General features: G+C 36.8%; 1 pseudogene; it reads right to left on the bottom strand.

Annotated features, from left to right (window-relative positions):
• LOC115526351 overlaps window positions 1-24,613 on the bottom strand; it is a 128,249-nt pseudogene that overhangs the window by 84,374 nt on the left and 19,262 nt on the right.

Here is a 24,613-nt window from a genome sequence, read left to right as displayed (position 1 = left end):
GCTTGGCCTGGAACAGACTGTCAATATATGTTGTAAGAAAATGAGTTGGGATTTACAAATGGAAGAAAGAAATTTTCTAGCAATTCTTCCCCATTCTCCACCTCCCATCCTTTGCCACCCTAAATATAAAATATTTGTCTACTCTTCTTCAGCTTTCATTGCCTATTGACATACTATTCTTTCTTTCTTGCTTGCTCTTATTACCCCAACGTTTTGCTCTTGACTCTGTACAGCACATATGGGTCCTAGTTATAGGCTAGTCTCTGTAAAAGGAAACTTGAGAAACGTTCCTTGGGAATTAGAGAATGTGTTTAACGTAAACTTTCCACATGGATGGGATGAGGGCAAGGATGAGAGTCAGTTCCCTCTGTCTCACTGGGGAAAGATATTCAGTGATTTTCTACACAAAATTCCCACCATATATATTTCTACTTGTTGGGATTGTATCTTGAGGGTTGATATATTAATCATAAAATATGCAATAGATTTTTATAGCTGTGGATAGTTAGCATGTTGGTAATGTTGACTTCAAAGTAGTTCATCAAATTGGTGTAGGTAGGGGAGAAAGAATGACATTGAAGTAATACATTTAGTAAGCAAGGGAAATGATTAGACCTAACATCAAAATTTTAAAAATGTAGTACAATCAATGACTATCAAAAATATCACAAATCATGAGATCGTTAAACTAAAGCAAAAATTCTCATATAGAATTTCAAAAGCATCATTTAGATTTTATTGATTTAAATCAAATTACTTATGCTTCTGGATTACTTTTTGAACACATTCAATACATATTTCAAACTGCATTCAAAAGTGATAAAAATAAAAGCAGAAAATAAGCCCAACTTTTGTGAATTCTTCTCTAATGAAATATTTCTAACTTCCATTATATAACTTTTATGACTCCCCAGTTAACCTTTAAACAAAACAGTTATTATACCCTTTTATTAATCAGGTAGAAAGGCTAGATATTATTCCTCCACATAGTTTCAATAAATTCCTACATATCTCCAAAATAATATTTTCTTGATTTTTCACATAATCCTGAAACATCCCTGAACTTATGCAGGTTCCATTTTCCAAGTCATGAAACAAAGACATCAAAACACTAACAGCAACCTAAAAAATGAAACATGAAATGTAATTTGGTCTGTCACAGTTCTCTGATTGACAGAACATCTTTAGATTGACTGAATATATTTAGAATGTCTTTAGAAGGAATGTTCTCTAACTGAAAGCAGGACACCTTGATAAAAAAAAATGTAAGAATGCAAAAAATAACAGTCAAGGTTAGTCTATGTATTTTTTAATAGTAAAACTGTTATTCATGCACCCCTACCATGTGTCCTGAATTTGAAAGGAGAGAAAGTAAGGAAAGTAAAACACATATTCTATGTCCTCTTAGAGATTGCTATAGAAAAAAACAAAACAACCCAAAATTTGGTAGGCGTGGATCCTGATCCCCTGAGTCATACTGATACTCCAACATCCTCACCTGTAAAATGGAAATAACTCTCTTATTCACCTGTTGTATAAAATGAGAACAGTCAAGGTGGACATTCTTCCAGACTGTAATGAGGCATACAAATGAAATTTATTATTATAAACTTTACATTTATTTTTACAGAGCTTAGGAAAACTTTAAGTAAATCTTTCCATGGGACTTTCTTACATTCTTACTCTAAACTTTCCATTCTGAGGTCCTGTTCTTAGACTTTACATATACAATGAGTTCAAACAGCTCTAACAATCTCCTTGAAAGTGCTTGCTGCCACTGCTAGGAATTTACCCAAGGGATACAGGAGTACTGATGCATAGGGGCACTTGTACCCCAATGTTTATAGCCGCACTCTCAACAATAGCCAAATGATGGAAAGAGCCGAAATGTCCATCAACTGATGAATGGATAAAGAAATTGTGGTTTATATACACAATGGAGTACTACATGGCAATGAGAAAGAACGAAATATGGCCCTTTGTAGCAACGTGGACGGAACTGGAGAGTGTGATGCTAAGTGAAATAAGCCATACAGAGAAAGACAGATACCATATGGTTTCACTCTTATGTGGATCCTGAGAAACTTAGCGGAAACCCATGGGGGAGGGGAAGGAAAAAAAAAACAGGTTAGAGTGGGAGAGAGCCAAAGCATAAGAGACTGCGAACAAACTGAGGGTTGATGGGGGGTGGGAGGGAGGGGAGGGTGGGTGATGGGTATTGAGGAGGGCACCTTTTGGGATGAGCACTGGGTGTTGTATGGAAACCAATTTGACAATAAATTTCATATACTGAAAAGAAAAAAAAAGAAAAAAGAAAGAAAGGGCTTGCTGCCCCAGTAAAGAAAAACAAAAAACTTTCAGCTCTCTCAGCCCCAACACAGATGTTCCTTCATTTTCCCTGACCCTCCCTGCTGACTTTTACAGTAATTATGGAATGTTTCTTTGGTGCTGATAAAATATTTTATTTATTTTCCTAATTTTCAAGAACATATTTTGAAACCTTACACAATTTCTATAGCTCAACACGTTTTCAGAAATGGATGAGAGGTTGTTTGCATCTTTCAACCCCCCTGATTTCTATGGTCATCTCAAAATGTGTTTCATGTCACTGAGGGGAATCCTTTCTGCCTCTCTGTCTTCCTTCGTTTCTCCTCTGAGAAAAACTAAATTGCTAAGAAACTGTAAATACTTTAGTATGTCCCCTTCCTGTGAAAAGGGTATGTTTTCCCCTAGGAATTAGTGAATGAATACAATATTTTCCCATTGTTTTCCTTTCCTCCAATCAGGAAGAAAATCAAAACAAGCCTCTTGGGTTCTGTTACAGTTTTCTACCTTCCCACCCAATGAACTCATTAATAATAAGTAACTTCTGCTGGACTCACAGGTGAACTAAGAGCATAGCTATTGGCATTTCCTGTTCTTCAGGCAACTATTTCCATAATTACAGAGATATCTGAACTGTGTGCTACCGTGAGAAGACAAGGCTATGGGGAATTGAAACCAACTAAATATTTAAGCAGTCAGTGCCACTGAAGCTACCAAACCCTAAATTCTCATTCCTCTAGCGAAGTGCTGCTCAAAGTATGCAGCAAAGGACCATTAAAAAAATACCCTATTTGGGGGCGCCTGGCTTCAGCCTAGGTCATCATCTTGTGGTTCACGAGTTTCAGCCCTGTGTCAGTTCTGTGCTATCAGCTCAGAGCCTGGAGCCTGATTCGGATTCTGTGTTTCCCTCTCATGCTCTGTCACTCTGTCTCTCAAAAATAAATTTAAAAAAATTAAAAAATTAAAAAAAAAACCCTATCTTTAATGGACCAAAAAAATGGTCCACCAACACCTGAGTACCATACATGCCTCACCGGGTGAATTTGACATCTGAATTACTGTTCTACAATAAGAATCCTCTGATAATGCACTTAGAAGTTTCAACATTGATAAAATGTTATAAATTTTCTATATGCAGTTTTTTCAGTTTCTCTACTTGTCATGCATGTACTGGCAATATGTATTTCACTAATGGGGCTCAGGGCAGGCCGCCCCAGAATGTGCCACTTTGGCATATGGGTTCTTTCCAGCTGAAGATGATTAAGGCCCAACAGATTTAGGAGGAGCTTTTTTTTTTCCCTACCTCCCCATTAACTGTCTAAAAGAATTTAGATGGGGAGCCTGTACCAGCAAGGGAGCTACTGACAAGGATAGTTTCTGTTGTTGTTGTTGTTGTTGTTGTTGTTGTTAGATTTGGTTTGGTTTTTAACACAAGAAAGACTTCTCACAGCATGGCTAACATTTTTTCACCAAACATTTGCTCCTTCTATGAATTGTCTTCCTCCCCTTTGAAGCCCAAGACCACCACCCCTTTCTCCTTAGCTCAGGGTGGCACGTGAGCAATTTGCCTGTTAGACCCTCACATCTTTGGGATTCCCTTGTGCATGAAATTATATGTATTTTTTTCCTCCTGTTAATCTGTTTATGTCAATTTCATTATTAGGCCAGCCAAAGAACCTAGAAGAAAAGAAGGGAAAATCTTTCCTCCCACCGTCACAAAGAGGTACCATGCTAAGGATCAACATTTGAATAGAGTGTTAAAGAAGAGCAATTAGAAATAATCCCTGAGAGCAGTAAAAAGCAGTCTCATTTCCATTGGATTAAGAGTTAATGCATAAACAGTCAGTAGAGGAATTTTTTTGGTGTTGCAATAGATATCAGAAGCCAAATGCTGCTGCCATTTTCCAGGGCTTCTTTTGTTCCATACAAACTAAAAGAGTTAAGTCCAGGTGATTGAAACAGATAAACTGTCATAATAGCTTAATTAGCAACACAGAGTAATCTCTGCAAAAAGTTTATGACAAAGGGTCATGAAGAGAAGAGTTATGGAGTTCTCTTGTGTTACTCAATAGTCTTTTATCATCACCTAACCTCAGTGGACTACACTTCCTCATTTGTAAAGCTGATAAATCACACTGTCTGTTTAGCGAGTCCCTTTCATATCTAAAATTATAGACTTACTTCTCCCTTTAAAATGAATAGTCTCCCAAGCTTCAATTATAAGAAAGACCCCATGTCAAAATAAATGAATCACAATTTGTACATTCTTTACTGGAATTTTCCCAGAAGAACCTACCATTGATGGGAGCATTACTAAAGGCACTAGTATAAAGTAGAATATACTGTCCATTCTTGTAACCATTTACTGGAACCTTTAGTTTCTTGATTAGGATTGTGAGTCATATATGAGTTGCCTATATTCAAATAGATGGGATGCAACATTCTTCAAAAGTTAGAAATTTTTGGGGCGCCTGGGTGGCGCAGTCGGTTAAGCGTCCGACTTCAGCCAGGTCACGATCTCGCGGTCTGTGAGTTCGAGCCCCGCGTCGGGCTCTGGGCTGATGGCTCAGAGCCTGGAGCCTGTTTCCGATGCTGTGTCTCCCTCTCTCTCTGCCCCTCCCCCATTCATGCTCTGTCTCTCTCTGTCCCAAAAATAAATAAACGTTGAAAAAAAAAATTTAAAAAAAAAAGTTAGAAATTTTCTCTTAATATGTTTAAGTCTTGATCTGATTTCATGTTTCAGTAGATAATTACAGTACAATAAGTGAAGCTTCAGAAACAGTAAACTTGTTTTATTCTAATGTTTTGCATGAGTAGGGATCAGTTCTACAATGCGCCTTTATAAAGAAAGACTTAATGAGACGGGGAGAAATCCAGCTGAAAATAACTCTGAGAAGAATCTGAAGGATGAAGATACTAATATAAATTGCTGTCAAAACAGGGAGAGAAAATAAAGACTTCCTGTGAACACTGAAGCCATTAGGGACTCTGAGGCATTTTATGTTGAGCCAAAAGCAAGTGAAGGAGAAAATACTTTGGAGGAGCTTTTGGAAATTGTCCAAAAAGAATCGGAAGAGAATTTTGTGCCTGTCCACAATAAGTGATCAAATTGAAAAACAGAGATGGAAAAATTCAATGAGAGTGTGGAAAGATTATTTCCCAAGCATTTTGTTGGAATAAAAGAATATATCCAACAGAGTTATAATGATCTAAATGATACACTTCAAACTGAGTTTCAACCCAAGAATATTAGATCCATGCAGTTCTAGAAATAGATGGTTCTAAACACTCTGAGGAGATGGTATATAAAATGCCTTATATGTTTCCTGAACAGCACGATCATTTGCAATCTCGTCTACTCCCTTTGTGTATTTTTCCACTGGGCTGTTCAATGGTTTAAGCTGGCAGACAGTTCCAGTAGAGCAGACTATTAATGAATGAATGTGGTTTTATCATGCCAACGATTTGGACCAACAGTCTTTATCAGAGAGGTCTAAGGAAATAATGGTTCAGTTTGCTTATTGAAAAACTGTTTCATATATTATGGACTATGTGAAACATCTAATTAATCCTTAGAATTTCTCAGATAAAAAATACTGTCAGAGTTCTCTGAATCAGCCATTTAGATTTTATAATTGAATTTCCCACAAAACACGATATTGTATGAGATTGCAAAATGATATACACCTATTAAAATGGAACACACAAACATGCTTCTTACTAATTTAGATACATACTTTATATGACTTATTTCAATGAATTGCAACTTACAGGATAAAAATAGGCTTATGAATCACTCACTGATTTAAGCACTAGGGAGTTTGTCACATCTATTCCTTTTTTCACTTATTGATATGTCAACTTTCCATTTTTCCCTTGCCCTTTTTCTTTACCAAATTTACTGTACTTAAAGGTACTAGAAAAACCTTCCTTGAACTACATTTTCATGTTGGCATTTACCTATTGAAGACCTCAAGTAGATTAAAACTTTGAGTTATATGAAACCCAAGTTCAAATTTAATTTACTATGTAAATATATATAAACATGTTCTACATGCTTAGACCTACTCATCTGTGCTCCCTTGTTATTTTGCAGGTGAAGTGTCCCACACATCAAGATTACAATTTTTTCGGCCCTGACAATGCACATCAGTCAAACCTACCAACTTGCTCTTTCTCTACAAATTAAAGTGTAGTCAGCTCCACATTACTCAGAATACTTTACCCTTTGCATTGTGTACAAAATTAACATACAATAAATTAAATGGTAAATCTTTCTCAGGAATAATTACATATGTTTAAACTGACTGAATTTAAAAGGTAAATGAATAGAAATCTGGCACTAGGGAGGGAACACAGGCAAGCAGCTTTTCTCAGTTAATGTTTGCTAAAAAGGAAAGATAGTTAAAATGGTATTTTTTGAGCTTTTTTTTTTAATGTAACAAGCCCTATTTGGGACTTTAATATTATTTTCTCCTATAATCCTCAAAAACATCCTATAAGATATGCATGAATATTCATTACTTAAAATAAATGACAAAGCTGAAATTTAAATCATTAATCTGACTTGTCATTACAACGATACTGCTTTTGCTAAAATACTGCACTAACCTCTCAAAAATCTGTGTTAGGCATATTTCAAAGTGTCCTATGCACAGTGTACCATGTTAATACGCTTGCAGTTGATTCAAAAATCATCATAAGTGTATTGAACACCAGAATGTATTTGGGAGCAGAAATCATTACATATATATATATATATATATATATATATATATATCCATATCCATAGGTTCTAGTGGAACTAATTCTTAACCAATATGCTTATACTTTGTGCAAAAATTGTTATAGTAGTCAGAAAATCTTGCTTCCATTATTTGCCTCCCATAAACCCACCATGACCCACGTATTTGGCAATTGCCCATTTAAATTTCCTGCATGCTTTACCTACCTGTCTCTTTCCTATATTAAATGGATGTATAGTAGTCTCCCCACCCAACCCTCAACCTTATCCGCAGGGATTAAGTTCCCAGACCTCCTAGCAGATGCCTGAAACCATTGATAGTACTGAATTTTACACATACTATGTTTTTTTCCTGTGCATACATACCTAGGGCAAAGTTTAATTTGTAAATTAGGCTTAGTAAAACATTAACAATAATAATAAAATAGAAAAATTATAACAATATACTGTAATAAAAATTATGTGAATGTGGTCTCTCTCTCTCTCTCTCTTTTTTTTTTACTGTTTATTTTTGAGACAGAGAGAGACTGAGCACAAGTCGGGGAGGGACAAAGAGAGGAGACCAAGAACCCGAAGCAGGCTCCAGGCTCTGAGCTGTCAGCACAGAGTGAGATGTGGGGCTTGAACTCACAAACTGCGAGATCATGACCTGAGCTGAAGTTGGACACTTAACCCACTGAGCCACCCAGGTGCCCCCCCCCCCCTCTCTCTCTCTGTATCTTACTGTACTCACTCTTCTTGTGATGATGTGGGATGATGCATTAGGCTGATATTGATCTTCTGATGATTTGTTAGAAGGAGGATCACCACTAGGGACCACAATTAGCCTCTGGTGACTACAACTGGAAAGCAAAACCAAGGTTAAGGAGGGGATTACTGTTTATCAAAAAGAGACAATAGGAGCTCCCGGAGGGGTGGGTTGGGGCTCAGTTTTTAAATGTTGGACCCTTGGTTTCCACCCAAGTCATGGTCTTACAGTTCTTGAGATTAAGTCCTGCTTCAGGCTCAGCATCTTGAGATTCTCTCTCTCCCTCTCTCTGCCCCTCCCCTGCTCATTCGCATGTGTATTTTCTCTCTCTCTCTCTCTCAAAATAACTAAATTTAAAAAGAGAGAGACAGAGAGATAATAAAGAGGATTCTCTGCAGAGAATTAGAGACAGGGTATTTAATTGTCTTAAATTCTGTATCATTTTAGTGAAGCCTGTGATATCACATTCCTCATTTGAATATTGCTTTTGCCACCAATTAAGGTGGTGAGAGCAGCAGCAATTCCTAATCTTTCCTTTTGACTTAACCACCTCTTTTTCATTGGGAGGTCATTGGAGAAACAATTACCTCACATATTCATATTGACAAATATGTAAATGTCCATTATGAAGGACAGATCTCCCAAGTCTGTAGAAATTGGTAGAATATGCTCGGATAGGGTCTAGATCTACATATATACATATCATTAGGAAAATTTGTATTGGTTGGAAACTCTTACAGTGATCCTCAGAGACCCCTGCTTCCTGGTGTCTACATACATTTGTAATACCCTTCCCTTGCCTGTACTTACTTAGTGATATCTGATAAATAGACAAAGGAAGAAGTGATTGGATGTCTCTGCTGATATTCAGTTATAAAAAGATAATGGCTTTCTTCTTGAACACTCTGTCTCTCTTTGATTGTTCTGGGGAAGCTAACTGTCATGTCACGAGGCAGCCCTGTGTAGAGGTCCACATGAATGAGTTTGGAAGCAGATCTTCTGAAGACTGCCAGTAGCCTAATGGGAAAGTTGGAGACAGATCCTTCAGCCCCGGTTGTGGCTTGAGATGACTGTACCTCAGCCAACAGCTTGATTGCAACCACAGCAGAAAGCTTGAGTCACAGACACTCGGAAACTCGCACCCAGATACTTAACCACAGAAACTATGAGTTTTTAATTTTTTTTTAATTTTAAGCCACTAAATATGGGAGTAAATTGTTACACAAAAAATTGATAACTAATACAGATTTCGGTTCCAGGAGACAGATGTCATTATAATAAATATCTGAAAAAGTAAGAATAACTTTGGAACCAGGAAGTAGAAAGATGTGAAAAGGATTGCAGTTAACTTGGTAGGCAAAGCTAAAATTTCATTAAGTAGATTTATAGTAGAAATGTGCACTTTGAGGATGCTGAATCTAAGGCTCAAAAGCAAGCAAAGAATAGGCGATTGTTATATAAAGACAGAAATGTAGCAACAATATTGCCTGCAGTTATGTGGAAAGTAGAGAGTATACCCAAAGGGGGTGATTTAACTAAGGAGACTTCTAAGCAAAGTATTAAAGGTGCCACAACTGTGTCTTTTAGCTGCTATGGTAAAACACAAGGAAAAAAATAGATAAATGGAAATAAGGACTGTTAAACAAGAAGGAGCCAAGATTTGATGGTTTTATAAATCCTCAACCTTTCCAGATGGCCAGCGATACTAAAATTAAGGAATAGCTTTTAAGCAGACATAAAATCCACTCTACTGCCAGGAAAACTTGGTCAAAAGATGAATCCAAGGGTATTACTGTAAATGTTTTATAATACTTCTGAAAGATCAAAGGCCATGTCTCTGTATATTCAGTCACACAACAGGCCCTTTGAAAAGATTAAAGGTGTGCCTCCAGGATCCTCTTGTCAAACAATTGAGAAGTAGAAAGCTTAAGGACTCTTAAGGGTTCTCCCAGGATGAACCCCAAATAGATCCATGCTTCTCTCCCAGGGATTTATGGGTATGACTTTGCTTAATGCAGAGACATCACCTGCTTTGACTAATGAGCATAGAGGTGATACTGATTGAGAAGAGGCCTTTTGACCACACAATACCATGGCAGAATTGAGGATGAGAAAGTTGCTGAGCTGCAAATATGTGTCACTTTGAAAAAGAAAAGCTAATTCTGAGGAAAAAAAAAAAAAAAAAAAAAAAACAAGACCAAGGAAGGGAAAGTGAAGAGCCATGAGGTATTCTCAGTCATTAATAATTAATCAAGAACGTTCCTGTGATTGCCAAACTCGATTTCAGAACTGCTACGGACCAATGTCCCATTTTATCTCACTATTAACATGTCTTTTTATTTTCTATATTCTGATACTTTGACTTCTGGGGGCCTACTGAGTCTAGAGGATTGCCCCTCAGGGTTAGCCATTTCCTAGAGATAATAAACAACTTGCCTCTGAATGCACTTTTCAAATGCAAGGCAACTAATCCAGAACTCATTCACCAAACACTTAGATTATAGGGCTCTTACACTCTGGGCTGCTATTCCTTTGAGCTAATCACCCCAGGGTCAGTTACCATACAACTAGGGTCAGCCCATACAACTCAGAACCTGCTAAAATTCTTCAAGCAAGCCACTGAGCCTACATACCCTACCCCACTTCTTTCTTCCTACAGAAACCACAATAAAGGCTTTAGCCCACCATTTTTTTTTTTGTCCTGTCTGCCTTTGACTTACTCCAGTGCTTCCTGATAAAGTGTGCTGTGCCTCTTGTTTCTAGGGAACTGTGAGTATAAAATTTTCTCTTCATGACACTCATTTCCATGTCTGAGTGTCTTACCTACCTGATGAAAACGAGTCCTGGGTATCCCTAAAACAGTTCCCTTTTACCCCTTTGGAACAGGAGTATCCACAGAGGTTTTCCTATGCTATCTGGCTACTGGAGATTAGGTGCTTATGAAGTAAATAATTATGTATTTATTATCCCATATCTACAATTAAAGCGAGGTCACATATGAGGAACTGTACTTAAAGAACCATAGCTAAGGGGTCTCATCCATACCTATACCTGATTTGGAAGATGACATTATAGGTTTTCAACTGTAATACTATGAGACTACGGGGAACTTGGGAGGAGGTGAGTGTATGTTCCCTGTGTGCTGGACATGAATTATTGAAGGCAAGAGGGCACGTTGCAGTCTATAATTAAACTTCAGTGATCTCCACCACCTTGTATTTATGTGCATATGTAATTCCCTCCTCTTTAATGTAGGTTGGACTTTCTTCTACTGAGTAGAATATGGGAGGTGTGATGGTATGCTACTTCTGAGGCTAGGCTATAAAAAGACTGTGACGTCCTTGTTGGCCACTCTAATCTTGCTCTTTCCTGGATGACTAGCTCTGCAGGAAACTAGCTGCCATGTTGTAAGATAGCCCATGGAAACATGAAGTTAATGAGTTTGGAAGCAGATCTTCTGATATTTGCCAACAAACATGTGAGGGAGCCTGGAAGCATATTTTTATCTCCAGTTAAGTCTTGAGATGATTAATGTCCCAGCCAACAAATTGACCATAATTTAATGAGATAATTAAGTAAGAAACACTCAGTAAGGAGCAACTGGATTCCAAACGCACAGAAAACTGTGAGATAATAAAAACTTATTGTTTTAAGCCAATAAATGTTGGGGTATTGCTTTTTCATGGGGCCATAGATAACAAGTACACATTTCTACTTTACTCCTTTTCCTGGTTTTGTGCAAAAGTACAGACACTTAATCTGAAAAATGTGTTTAGGAGATAAGAGGAAGTACTCAGAAACTTCTTAATGAGGACTAAGTAATTTACTTATAGGTAACTGAATTAGGAGTTGCATTCTACTAATTTTCTTTTGGATTAGAAATCATGTATCCTTCAGTTAAGTTTTCTGCAATTGAAAGCTTTATTTCTTTCATAAATTTTAAATATACAACTAAAAATTTGAAAAATCCTAAAACAATTTTAGTTTTAGTTAAAAAACTAAAAGTTGCTGACTTAAGCCTATTTTGATTTATAACAAAACATAACTTTTACCCTTTTCTTTGTACACATTGGTAGTATGTTTTAGTTTTTGTATGCTATAGAAGTTCCATGAGGAAAAGGGATGGTGACTGTCTTGTACTCCAGCTCATTGTCACTTTGTAGGACATTGTTCAGCACATACAGAGTGATAAATAAATGTCTTTAAATTACTTTCTACACCTGTTATTGTTATTGTTTATTAGTAAGATTAGTTAATAAAGGAATATGTAGGAAGACAGGTGATAAAATTCTGACACTGAGAACTTTTTCTCAATAACTTAGTAAGAATTAGTAGAGGCAGCTCATAATTTCAGATTAAAATCCCACGACATGTTACCCATATGGAACTATAACCAAAACAAACAAAAATCCATCACTGATGACTTTATGAAATATTTGTGGGTTTATGAACCAAATATTCTTCTTCTTTAGGTAAATGTTATAACTCTTGTGCACAGACACGCACATAGAACATCTTTTAAAATCTTAAATCATATTACATTAAGTATACCTATTATGCAAATATAAGAAAATAAACACTTCTTTTATTAAGAAAAGTATACAGGTTGACTTAATATTGTTGTGGTTTTTCATATAAATAGATTTCAACAGAGAATAATCACATTATCTGTGGGAATTCAAGTCAGAGATTTAAAACTACCATTTTTCATGCCTGGCTATACTAAAGAATTTCAAAGACAAGGGACAAAAGAGATCACTGAGAACTGAGAGTTTGCACTAAATGCCAGAGAAATATTTTATAATTGCCTTCCTTCTCTCATATTGGGAGTGAAGGATGATTTATATACAATGTAGCCTCTACCAAAGGTAGAAGTCATGGTTCAAAGGCTTCTACTCATTATGAAAGTTACATCATGAATGTTTCCTTTCCTATGAACCATGTTTTGACCATGTTTGTTAATCCAGAATTCTCTCTTCTCTGCTCAAATAGCAAGTTATATGACTTCATTATCTCTTTCTGTTTGAACAGCTTTATTTTGTTTTGTTTATTGGTCTGTCTCCTTTTCTAGATTATAAGTACCTGAGGACAAGAATTGAGTTCAACAAAAGCTTCTAGACTCCTGCCTAGATATATTGACCAGTACTCTGTGAAATGTTCGCTGAACTTGCCCTTTGAGAAATACATTAAGCACCAGAGGGCTTTTTTTCATCCATAAAATTAGAAGTTTGTTTCAGATGCTTCAGAGAGCACTGCTGTTTCCTGTAATCTGACAATAAACTCATTATATTGTTCTTGTGATTTGATGAATTCACAATAGAAAATGTAAACTACTGTTTTAAAAGAAAATATTCAATAGGACATTTATTTTACTACATTAAAGAGATGGACTCCATTTCTTGGTATTTGACTACTTACAGCATTGAGCCTCACCCTTCTCTCTTATTCTGTCCCACATCTAGGCAAGCTGGTAAGAAAGACTCTAGCATTGGCAAGAGATGCAACTTGGAAGTACCTGCCTACGTGAGAATCCTCAAAACATCTCCACACCTAAACACAATAACAGCACCAAGCCAGTCACCTGCACCTGCTGTTTCCAGTCTGTTTTGGAATGTCTTTGGAAACCTGCCTTGTTCTCCCTAGAAACCCTCAATTATGTTAAGTAATAAACTTTTTAATATTGTCTTGGTATGTGTGTGGTGTTATTGGGCTTGGCATCAAAACCAAATTTCAAGGGGGCTAGTGGAAAGAGAATCAAATTAATACTTTAGCTTTCTGATTATGCTTAGGTTAAAAACATTTTTAATGTTAAACTTAAAATCTGTGAAAGCAGTAATAAAATCTTTGACCGTAGAAAAATTTAGTGGATTCCCAACTTATAACTGCAATTTGAGTCCCAGTATTAATTAAGAACATGAAGGTTATTGGCTCATGCATTTTAGCACATTGAATGCTATGGTTCTACTCATTAAGCCCCCCTTATGCAATATTATTGAAATTACTGACTCCACATAATCAGAAACCAAACTGTGTTTTCTGTTATAGATTCGGCTAATATGTTCTATTTCATGCCTAGTTCAAAACCTCTTGGCCAGTTTGTCTTCATCTCCAAAGGGAGTTACTACATTTTCACCTGTCTACTTATGGGTACCTCAGCAGGCTTGTTCAGTCTTTGTAGTCAAGACCTTGACTGCATACAACTTTCTCCACGAGCATAGGTGTGACATTACATTGGTGATATTCTCCTCTGAAGAGAAAGGTGTCTTTACTCACTTGGCACTACTCATTCAGGACATATGCATACTGATGAGGAGCTCAAAAATAGGAATAAGCTCTTGCCCCACACATCATGCAAGACCCTTACAGTTAAATGCCTGCTAATTACTTGATAACTTGAGGGCTGCTCCATCCTTGGCACTGCCAAAGAACACCTATTGACTTGGTCAACACTACAACTTTTTTAAAGAATCTCTCTGATTTGGAGGGCAACATATTCCTCATTTACAAATCTGACTAAAGCCTACTTGCACGGTGACTTGCAAATTGGCCCGCTTTGAATGGGTCTTCCCCCAACAAGAGTCTCCAGAAATCCTAACTACAATACAATGGGCACTGCATTAACGGCCCATGCTTTAACAATAACATCTCATGTCTCTTGGAATCTCTGGACCATCCATGACATCCATAAGTTGGCCATGGATTTCTGATGCAAGAAATTGCCCTCTTCAGCCCTGTGCTATATACATCATTAAAGCAGCAATTGTTAACCACAAAACTAGGTTCTCCTAAAAACAGAGACTGTCACAAGCCCTGAGCCTGTAATATTCTGTACTCAGCTGCTTATTGCCTTGCTTGGGTCATGAAAGAAGCACCCCACAGACTCGGTAAGATGACAAAGACCTTCTTGCTACAGGATGGATCCAAATATCGGCCCTTTGGTATATACCACTTGCAGGAGGGGGAGGCCTCTCCTGTCCTTATTCTCTTGTCAGATGCTGTGGTCTTGTAGAAGTTTAGCCCTCTTCCAAACTCATTGGTTACCTTAAGATTAAGTGAGTCAACAAAGGTGGAGTTCATATATTTTATGGAAGGCATTGTCACCAATGGGCAATTGCTGCTTTTCATTCCTTAACAATTAGTCTCAATATCTGAACCAAATTTTGGGTAAGGGTTCATCCTGCTTTTCAGCATGATTCCAACATAAACATTTGTGTTTAAATCCCTCCATTTTATTTCCCTGTTGTTAAAGAATTTCATGTATTTTTATTAGTATTTTAAAAAAATCTATAACTAGCAGATAGTATCTCTTTATAATGCTATACATTTTAGCATTTATGTGCAATCACTTTTGACCTTGTTTCATTTTTTGCCTCCTTGGAAAACATTGCACATCATTTGTGACGCTGTAAGTGCCTATGAATGTGGGTTTGCTTGTTTATTTTAAGAATTTTTAAAAATATTTATTTATTTTTGAAAGACAGAGCACAAGCAGGGGAGGGGCAGAAAGAGAGAGAGAGAGAGAGAGAGAGAGAGAGAGTCTGAAGCAGGTTCCAGGCTCTGAGCTGTCAGCCTAGAGCCTGATATGGGGCTTAAACTCACAAACTGTGAGATCATGAACTAAGCTGAAGTGGGATGCTTAAACAACTGAGCCACTCAGGTGCCCCTGTTTTTTTTTTGTTTTTTTTGTTTGTTTGTTTGTTTTTTCATTTGAGAGAGAGAGAGAGAGAGGGAGAGAGAAAGAGGGAGGGAAGGAGAAAGAGAAAATCTTAAACAGTCTTCATGTTCAGCATGGAGCCTGATGTGGGTCTCAATCTCACAGCAGTAAGATCATGACTGAAGCCAAAATTAACTGTTGGCCACTCAACCGAGGACGTAGGCACCCTTAATGTGGTTTTTAAAATAAGAAATAGGGGCGCCTGGGTGGCGCAGTCGGTTAAGCGTCCGACTTCAGCCAGGTCACGATCTCGCGCTCCGTGAGTTCGAGCCCCGCGTCGGGCTCTGGGCTGATGGCTCAGAGCCTGGAGCCTGTTTCCGATTCTGTGTCTCCCTCTCTCTCTGCCCCTCCCCCGTTCATGCTCTGTCTCTCTCTGTCCCAAAAATAAATAAACGTTGAAAAAAAATTTTAAATAAGAAATACAATAAGATATTACCACATACCCATTAGAGTGGCTAAAATACAGAAAACTAAGAATACCAAATGCTGACAAGTATGTGGAGCAGCAGGGGCTCTTATTCCTTGCTGGTGGGAATGCAAAATGGTGCAGCCACTTTGGAAAACAGTACGTATTCTTACTGTATGATCCAGAAATCCTACACCTTGGTATTTCTCCAAAGGAGTTGGAAACATGTCCACACAAAAATCTGCACATGGATATTCATAGCAGCTTTATGTCTACTTGCCTAATTGGAAGCAACCAAGATATCCTCGTAGGTGAAGTGATAAATAAATTGTGGTATATCCAAGACAACGGAATATTATGCATCACTAAAAAGAAATGAACAATCAAGCCATGAAAAGACATGGAGTAACTTTGAATGAATATTACTAAGTGAAAGAATATAATCATAAAAGGTATTATTTTTGCCAGTCACATTTCTTAGCATGATATGCTGAAGAAATTTAAATTTTATTTAAAAAAAGAAAATATTGGGGCACCTGGGTGGCTCAGTCAGTTAAGCAACCGACTCTTGATTTCATCTCAGATCACGATCCCATGGTGAGTTCAAGCCCCATGTTGGGCTCTCCACTAACAACACAGAGGCCAGCTTGGGATTCTCTCTCTCCTTCTCTCACTGCGCCTCCTCCACTCTCTCTCAAAATAAATAAAGATAAACTTAAAAGTATTAAGTTTTGTATATTTCAAAATAGTTTCAAACCTACAAAAAGTTGCAAGAATAATAAAATAATTATTTGCCCTGAACTATTTGAATGTAAGTTGCCAATATGCCATATATAGTGTCAAGAATATCTCCTATATAATGATATTGTACCATTGATATAAAGTGGAAACCAAAGTGATATCAGATAATTCAAAGAATTATTTCAAATTTACCCATCCTTTCAATAATCTCCATTACAGCAAAACAACCTATTCAAAATGTGTCACATTTAGATGTCATATCCTTTTATCTATTCCAATCTGGCATACCTTAATCTTCCTTGATTTTCAGGAGTTAATTTTTAAAATTATGGACTAGTTATTTTGTAAAACAGCCATCAATTTAGTTTGTCTAATGTTTCCCCATGATGAGATTCAGGTTAGTATCATTTTATGTTGCCATGTGGCATATGATTTTGATTTGTCCCAAATTCCATTTATTTTTTTGCCTATTAAATGTTAGTACTTGAATAAGAAACCCTTTTAGTGTTTCTTCTCAGAAAAAGTACTTTTTTCACTATTATAATTAATAAGTATATTCTGGGGAGGTCTTTTATGATTATGTCAATATCTAATATCTTATCAAACTTCTATCCTCTTATTTTAGCATCCATTGACAATACTTGGCTGAATTATTACTTTGATAGCTGTCAAATTTTGATTATAAATCAATCATTCTTTTCACTTTTATTAGATGGCATTTTACCCTAAGGAAAAACTCTTTTCTCCATGTTTTATCATTTATTCATTTATGTATTTTTACCAGCATGGACACATGAATTCCTATTTTATTCAGTGCTTCATAATCAGTTACTATTATTATTTAATAGTATTTTAGATTGTCTCCATTTTGGCCAGGGAATAACTCTTCACCTATACCCATCATTCTTTCAGCATTTCCTTCCTCTCTGGCATGATGCAGTTATTCAAGGATCATTTTGTATATTTTTTTTATAACGGCCCTGTAATTTACCATGTCTTCAAATAGTTTCATTACTTCCAGTGGAGAAACAAAATTTAGAAACTGAGATCTGGGGGATAGGTTTGCTCACAGCTACTGAGGTGTTGCTGCTCTAAGACTCTCTCAGTAAACATGCATCACACACATGCATCTGAATTAATTTTAATGTCTATTTATACGGCAACCTTTGAGCTACACTGTTAACTTCCTATTTCAATCTCCCATATAGGATTTGCTGTAGTTCTCCCCCTTCACATATTTGCAGATTCGTCCCATGGCAGCCAGAAAATCAGCTTCTATTATCCTTAGCATATTTACTTATTTAGTTAATCTCCCTATATGTGAACCATCTGCCATCTCTGTGATCTTCTGACCATGTACCGTTCCCTTCACCACAGGTAAGCCCTCTACACCCACTGAATTCCAGCATCTCACACCCTTGCATACAACGACTCACTGTGCTGGGTTGCAGCTGCCACTACGACCCACCCAAATATGTATGCCCCAGCTCTGATGGAACTGAAATTCTGTGCCAGCCAGCTATCACTGTCCCCATGCACAGTACCTACCTCACCCCACCTCAGCTATGGCACATATAACAGGCCACGCCCACCACTATTCCACACTTTCATGGATGCCTTTCTAACCTGACTCCCCTTCCTAAGACTACTCCCCTGCAACCTCTTTGGGCTTCAGCATGTTATGCAGAGTCCCTGCCTGCCCCCTTCCTTACAACCCCCTCACTTTGCTGGGGCTCTGACTCTTCACACCAGGCATTTGCTTCATTCAATGTCTCCTACACTGGGACGTACCTCATCCCATTTGAGTTTAATTTCTATTCATTTGAGCCTACATCAGAGTTTGGGCTATCGTAATGAGTCAAGCTGAAATGTCTCTCTCTAGCCTTCAATTTCCTTAGTTTTGTAAAGTAGATACCCTTGAAATTTTATCTCTGATAATTTGAATTCTTAAATCTCCTTCTAGAACATTCAGAACTTTATTAGGTAAAAAAAAAAAAAAAAAAATTAAATAGGAGGAAAAAAGCTAACAGAAAAGGAAGTCTTTTAATATTATTTTCAAATTACTTTTTAAAGTATGTCATAACTTCTCAGCTTATGTGTAGTCCCCAGGCATTGTTAATGGCCATGAATGCTAATTAACACTGAACTGCTTACTACAATGTTTTTCTAGCAGACCGCCTCAAAATGTCCCATTATCGTGATTAAATATTTATTGAACTTGAAGTGTGTCCTCAACACTGTAAAAAGGTACAGGAAAAGTTTCTACTTCAAAGACATTCTTGTGCTCCAAGTACATCAAGGCAAGATTATGTACCCAAGACTTTTTTTACCCAAATTCTGCTACACTCTATCTTGTATTTATTTATGACTTTTCTTATTAAATCAATAACTATAAATTTAAAACAGTGTCTATTGGAAAAATCTTTCTCGAGAGAAATTTGACAATGTCCACCAATTACATAAAATCTATCCATACCCTTTGACCTTTATAGAAATCCACTTTAATACTTTTAAAAGTTCAATCATTAGAGGTACAATGTCTACATTTAGGATTTTCAACAACCGTACAACTGCTTGAGTGGGATTATCCCTTGTTGTGGTGTCTCTCATACTTCACTGGATGTCCAGCAGCAGCAACTTTAGTTTCTAACCTCTAGATTCTAATATAATCATCCACCAATCCCCAACATTTGCACAAGCAACAATGTCTCCAGCCATGTCAGATGTTCCCTGGCAAGGCAAAATCCCCCAACCCAGACTGCAAATCACTCCCTTACATATATAAAAATAGAGAATGATTTGGGACATAATAGTATATTCATTTTATAGAAACCTGTGAGTAACAGAAATCACAAACAACTCTGTGGGACAGGAAAATATAGTAAGTGAATGGAAATCACAGCTGGGGACTGCGATAAACTAAGAGCTCATAACACGTGCTCCAACTAGAAGGACCTGCCATCCCTACGTTATTACTGCTGAGTATTCTAAGACTCAAATTCAGATCCAGTGTTGCTAATTCCCTTTTTTAAGGAAAAAAACCACACACATCTGAAACTCTTATTTTTTAAATATTGAGAATTAATTTATTTTTTAAAATACTCTGCTAACCAATCTTCTTCTTAGAAAAATTCAGATTTTGGTTTGCACCTTCTGTTGCACTGTTAATTGATAAAAATAAATATAAAATTACACAGAAATTTATAAATGTTATCTGATTATGTTAAATATATAAACACTAGAAGGATATCAAGCTGTTTATCATGTTTTCCCATGGGTTGTTATAAATTTTATACAGGAGTATTAATTGCTAACATATTTCTTATATTGATAATTGAGCTTTTATGACAATTTCATGGAGAGAACACACAAATGTTAGTTCAGATGACAGAGAAGTTGGGGGTTTAGGAAGTACAGATAAGCCAAAAAGAGGAATCCCTCAGTTTCCACAAGAGCCTAAACTTTGCTGGCACCAGAGTTTTGTTTTATTTTGTTTGGTTTTTTTATCATCTGACAGTTGAAAGCCACGAAATGGTAGAAATAGGAAGTATCACCTACTGAAGGAAACTGTATCACGTACGGAAGGAAACTGAACAGGGATATAACAGCTTCCCACTGCTCATTTCTCTACAATGCCAAATGTAAGCCAAGATGTCACCTGAGTCTGTGTGTCCCAGAGTTTGAAAGAAGAAAATGATGCCAAGGATGATGAAGCTCCAACAGGAAACTTGAGAACCAGCCCACATTACACATCCCAAAACATAACACAGATCAGAGCCGTAACCACAACTATAGTACATTCAGCTTGTGCTAAAATTTTAACTTCCCCGGAAATGGAGCTAGAATGGAGAAGGAGAAAAATCACCCAGAAGAATCAATACTCAAGAAGATGGAGGCAAAAATACTCATGTAGAACTCAAGACAAAATAAAAGACCTGAATAGCCTGGGGAGAATACTATCCACAAAGACATGTGCTCCTTTACATGGGGTTTTTTTATCATCCTAAAGGAGCCCATATGGTTCACAGATCAGGTCCCTCCTTCATGAAGGTCCCACTCATGACGTGATTCAGGCAGCAAATATTGAAAAGAAAAGATAATGTTTTTGTTGACATACAAGTCAGACAGTGTTGTAGGATTTGAATGGCCCATCTATTTTAATATGAAATTATAACTGTTTTAATTTTTTTTTGTTTTCTTTGTTGAAGTAGTAATAGTTTCAGGTCAAGTTTTTCCTTAATTTGGAAGGAAAACAATCTGTAATATTTGTATTAATGGGCTATTGAGATCTGTTGAAGAATAAGAGTGAAGCAGGTGGGGTAAAAAAAAAGAGACCTGAAAGAAGGGAGAGAAAAGGGTCTTCCAACTTGAAGAGGACAATTAATGATTTGAAGCATCAGAAGTGGTGAAGACAGAATAGGTTGCATAGCAAGACCGGTTAGCTGGCTGCCTTTCAATGATAGGTGAGCCTCCTGGAAAAATGGCTGGTCTCAATAAGGGCAAGAAGCAGCCGTATAAAAAATTATTTTGTTCAATTAGTTCAGAGAACCAACACCAAATGGCTGACCTAAATTGACCCTTCCTATGGGACACTAAGGTAACTTGTGTGGACAGATTACAATGTGCCAGAATCACTCCCGTTTCATTTTATGAAGGGTCTCCAAAACTATAGTGCAACCCAGGGGGTAAGTTTTTAGTCAGTGTGCTGAGTTGTGAAGGTAGTCATTAAAATACATAAAGAGATGGCATATTTCCTCTCCAAGTTTGTATATTGCTACTTACTTGACTACTCTGTGACTCATCACACTTTTCTATGTGTTTCACATTTTCTAGTATGGGCATGTATTGTATTTCAGGATCTAAAAATGTATTTCTAAGAGAAAAATCCAAATGTGTGCAAATTACATGTGATGCTCTGATTTTTTTTTTGTTTTTAATTAAAACAATCTAGTACTGATGAGAATTTAAGAATGCCAACATGTAGGCAAAATTGATGATACTGAAGCCAATGTCTATTTTCTCATTGATCCATGGCGGTCTGTAGACCTCACAGAAAATAAAACAGTGGCTAATAAATCCTGCTTTGAAATAGAGAAGGTTTAAAATAATGAAAAAATCTATTTCTCATTTTATAATATACAGACTGTCTCACTTAATTGTATTTTGTTCTATAGTTTTGACACAGGCATTACTTTTCCCTTGGCATTAGTATTAGTGGATTATTCTGCAAGAAATCCCCTTTGAGGGACTATCATGGACTGCAAGTTTGAGAGGCTAACGTTTGGCAAACAGCACAAACAGGAAATATTTCAAATAAAAATGAAAAACAAGAAAGAAATGCACGATGCCTTATTTATATGGAAAACAAATGCTTTAATAGCAAACATTACAGAGTTTATGATTTACATCCTGTGTTTAGAAAGCATTCGGCTCCTCTTTCCTGTATCTAGTAAGGACACCTGAGATCTGTCCTGCACTGCCTAAAAATAAGACAAAGAATCCCTGACCACCTTCCACTATTTCTACATGTACCTTGTTCTCAATAGATTTGAAATAGTTGCCTATTTCTGAATCGCTCCCACCACCTCCTTCCCAGTTCCAATTAGCGATTGGTTAAAATAGGCTCCGTTAAGACATACAGTAAACATGGCTCAGTGTACATACTTTGGGATTAGAAATGAAATATAGTACTTCTTGTTACAAATATACACAGAGACATAGTCTTTACATATAGCCACGCATAGATAACTGTTTGTGTACAGCATGTTTCTGTGTCAAATACCACATGAGCAATTATTTCAATTCCTATTTCTGGCTTACACACCATTCCCGTATCACCCTTCCCTACCTACACATGTAGAAAGAAATATTTCTCTATATTTTTCAGACAAACTTGGTAGGAAAACCCCCCAAGATTCATATTTGTCTACATTATCTTCATTCAGCCTACACTTTTGTATTAAAGGCCAACTTTATGCCAGTCCCCACTGCTCTGAAAGCATTAACATAAAGAACTGTCATCAGCTAATAACACTACAACATAAATTAGTTTTATTCATTTAACAAACATGTATTGTTAGATTGCTATTTGGATGCTGGTACAAACCCAACTGACACTGACTTTGCCTTGGAAACATGCACGGTCATGTGGGGGTAGGGGTCAGTTGTATAAATCAGTAACTATGATGAAAATTACATAATACGCATTTATAGAGTCACAGAGAGTAAACTCTGCAAAGGAGAGTCAAAGGGGAAATTCTATTAAACCTTCCTTCTCTACCCACTAGCATAATGTGTTATGGAATTTCATATGGATGATGACGTCCTCTAGGATGATGATGTCCTAACTAGATTGACAGAGCTAAGTGAATAAGACAGGAGTCCAGCCCTATTTCTCTAAAACTGATGAAATCACACTAAAATCTCATAGTGATTAGCGTGATTTACTTTTCCTCAAGTGTAATGGGGGCATAGAAAATACATTTTTATGGTGTGTTCAGTGAGATGGCACTCCTCTTTTTGTATTAGTCTTATCAGAGCTGCCATTTGTCTGTATGACCCCATTTAGAGTTCCTCGGTGTGACCCTACTTGTCCATTCTCCATATTAAGCAATGGAAAATTACGTGCTGACCATAACCACGCTTCCAGTTGCCAACTGTCCTGTATACTCCTTTCCTGCTGAACCAGTGAGAACACTGAGAGAGTGACAGTATGCATGGGCACAGGAGGGCAGTGTAATAGTCAATGATAAATCATTCTGTGATCTTAATGGTGTTTGGGTCTGGAGAAAAAACACATAGTTCTTAACTATTGCCTATAATTATTTCTTGTAGTGGACATCTCCTAGTGATGAACAAAAGGTTACTTAGAATGCGCCACCACCAGATTTTCCTGGTTGCTTCATCTCTGCACTTAGATTTCAGCTGAAATATTACTTTCACTCCCAGGCTTTCCTTAACCTTCCCTCAAAAGTGGTCCTTCTAAATGCCAATTCTTCTTTTTTAATTTGAGTATCATTGACACACAATATTACATTAGTTTCAGGTATACAACATGGTGATTCAACAGCTCTATATGTTACCCTTGTTCATCGCAAGTGTAGTTGCCATATATCACATACAATGCTATTACAATGCCATTGACTATATTCCCTATGCTGTAACTTTTATTCTCATGACTAATTCATACCATAACCCGAAGCCTGTATCTCCCACTCCTCTTCACCCATTTTGCTCATCCCCACCCTTCCCTCTGGCCACCATCAGTTTGTTCTCTGTACTTATATGTCTGATTCTGCTTTTTTGTTTGTTTGTTTGTTTATTCATTTGTTTGGTTTTTTAGATGTCTCATATATGTGAAATGCTAATCATCCCTTGTCATATTACTTTATGTTATTTTTTTCAGAACATTTATTACTTGAACTTTTAGGAATATTGTACAGAATACCAACTATGCATTGAGAATATGAAATAAAATATGACTTAGCATGTAATATTAGTGAAATATTTGTGTTAAACTGATATTGAACAGAACCTGCCTTAGTCCAGGCAAACTTGTCTCAATTCAACTAGAGTGATACATATTTATTTATTATATATATTGAGGGTACATGTCATATTTTTCACCTCAAAAGTGAATAATGCTAATAAAATAAGTTGGAAAACTAATGCCTTGGACCTTAGCAGCAGACCCTCTGAGGTTTGGTAATATTAATTGTATTCAATTTTTTTTTGTGTGATTTTTATAACTTTTTTTTTCTGGTACAAACTTTATGTCTCTTAAAAGAAATCTGTATTTGTGCTCAGAGCTCTGTAGGTCAGAAGTCTAGTGGACTTAACTGGGTTCAATGTCTAGAGTCTCAGACTCAAATCAAGATGTTGGCCATATTGACTTCTGACCTGGAAGCTCTGGGGAAAATCTGATCCTCAGTGTAT

The sequence above is a fragment of the Lynx canadensis genome, chromosome D1 (genome assembly GCF_007474595.2).
Source record: "Lynx canadensis isolate LIC74 chromosome D1, mLynCan4.pri.v2, whole genome shotgun sequence".
Taxonomy (NCBI): Eukaryota; Metazoa; Chordata; class Mammalia; order Carnivora; family Felidae; genus Lynx; species Lynx canadensis.
Note: the sequence above shows the minus strand (reverse complement) of the source record. Positions and strands in the feature narration are given on the sequence as shown.